Source organism: Colobus angolensis, unplaced genomic scaffold, assembly GCF_000951035.1.
Source record: "Colobus angolensis palliatus isolate OR3802 unplaced genomic scaffold, Cang.pa_1.0 Scaffold1, whole genome shotgun sequence".
Lineage (NCBI taxonomy): Eukaryota > Metazoa > Chordata > Mammalia > Primates > Cercopithecidae > Colobus > Colobus angolensis.
The window spans coordinates 8713095-8714763 of NW_012110918.1; the positions used below are offsets into that span (position 1 = coordinate 8713095).

Below are 1669 nucleotides of genomic sequence, written 5' to 3' on the forward strand. Positions count from 1 at the left end.
TAGCTGGGCTTGGTGGCAGGCACCTGTAGTCCCAGCTACTTGGGAGGCTGAGGCAGGAGAATGGCGTGAACCCGGGAGACGGAGCTTGCAGTGAGCTGAGATCCGGCCACTGCACTCCAGCCTGGGCGACAGAGCCAGACTCCGTCTTAAAAAAAAAAAAGAAAGAAAGAAAATGAGTTCTCCTGCCCCGCGCGAGATTGGCAAGACCAAAGCTGAGTTTCAAAAGAACAGAAAAGTTTCCTGCGGAGTCTCAAGAGAAGAAAAAGTTTCTGGCAGAGTCCCAAGAGAACAAAACGTCTTCGCTAACCGTCAGACCAGTAACGACTTCAGGGCACAGCATCTCCAGCACAGCTTACACAACGGGACTCAGACTTCCTCACGATGGGGATATTAATTCCATCAACCCTGATTCATTAGCGGCAGGGAGAATCATTCTCTGCCCGTTCCAACTTTTAAAATGCCAACAGCCTGTACACTTGTACACATCGGCCACAGCAGCACATGGGCATTTCTGGTTGATTGATACAGATTTGTTTTCTTTATTTCCTTTCTCCCCCTTTTAAACCTGTTGTTCCGCTTCCAAGAGTCAGTTCAAGAGGCTGGTGAAGTTGCAGAAGTGGAAACAGCACTAGGGCTGCTGGGCCTTAGTGGAGCTGCACACACATGTCCTAACTCCACGAGGGGGAATCCAGCAGAAGGATTCAGGTCTGGGCGGAGAGGACTGTGGAAAAGTTCTCTAATGCCTCGCTACTCAAAGCGTGGTCCGCGGAACACCCAACCTGGGAATAGGTTAGAAATGCACACAGTCACGCCCCACCCAGACCTGCTGCAAGTTAACCAGATACCCAGTCAAGTTCAAGAGGTCCAGCTAACAGCCAGAGCAAGTGGGAGGGGCCTGGGAGCAGCTGGAATTGTAGCTGCCTCTGCTCCCAGTAATCCCGGGTCCCCCCACACACCCCTAGGAAGCGATGAACGAAGAGGATCTTGGGTGAGGACTGTAAAAGGAAGGCATGTCATTGCCTTCCAGATCACCCTGGAGAGGGGCATAGCGGGGGTCCGGGGACTTCCTTCCCACCCCCTCCTCACCCTCCCACCCTGCCCCGCCACCTGCCAAAGCCTCCAATTTCTCCTCCAAACCCCTCCTCTCTCCAGACGCACCCCCTTCCAAGCTCCAGGTGGCTGCCCTTCCAAGTCCCACACACTTGTCCTAATGGCACCCGACCCCGGGCCTCAAGCCCAACCAAAGGCACCGAAGGAGAGAAAAGCCAACTCACTAGGGTGCCCTCTCCAGCCCCCACTGCACTTCCATCAGCCCCCGCTGCCGCTCGCTCGCCGGCTCCACTCCCGCAGTCACTTCCTGCTTCCCTCCCGCACACGTGGCCCTCCCGCCTCCCGGCCCCGCCCCCACGGCCGCAACTGGCAACTCCCGCCTGAAGAATAGATTCTCTGGTTCACAGCCGTCTGTAGGCTCAGGAACGGATCTGGGCGGGCAGAACAGAGTCCTGAGGCCAAGCGCCCAGCAGTCTGCGAGTGACTGCAGCCCTAGGGGAAGCTACAAACACCCAAGGAAAGAGCCCTTTGTAACACCCCTAATGTTACTTACGCTTTTACACCTTTGGCAGCCAGGTCCATGCCACTGGGTGCGCAGCAAAGCAGGATGTGCTGTGTG

The 1669-nt window shown here is 56.0% G+C and overlaps 1 protein-coding gene across 2 annotated transcripts in view; it reads right to left on the bottom strand.

Annotated features, from left to right (window-relative positions):
• The window catches only part of SLC39A11 (solute carrier family 39, member 11), a 458174-nt gene extending 456796 nt beyond the window's left edge, over positions 1-1378 (bottom strand). The window contains exon 1 of one of the 2 annotated variants that reach the window (XM_011935093.1): positions 1275-1378. The gene's annotated coding sequence lies outside the window, so the exon portion shown is untranslated. Of the gene's footprint in view, positions 1-1158 lie in introns of both variants that reach the window. The other variant, XM_011935156.1, reaches the window with a different exon arrangement.
• Positions 1379-1669: the final 291 nt, after the last annotated feature.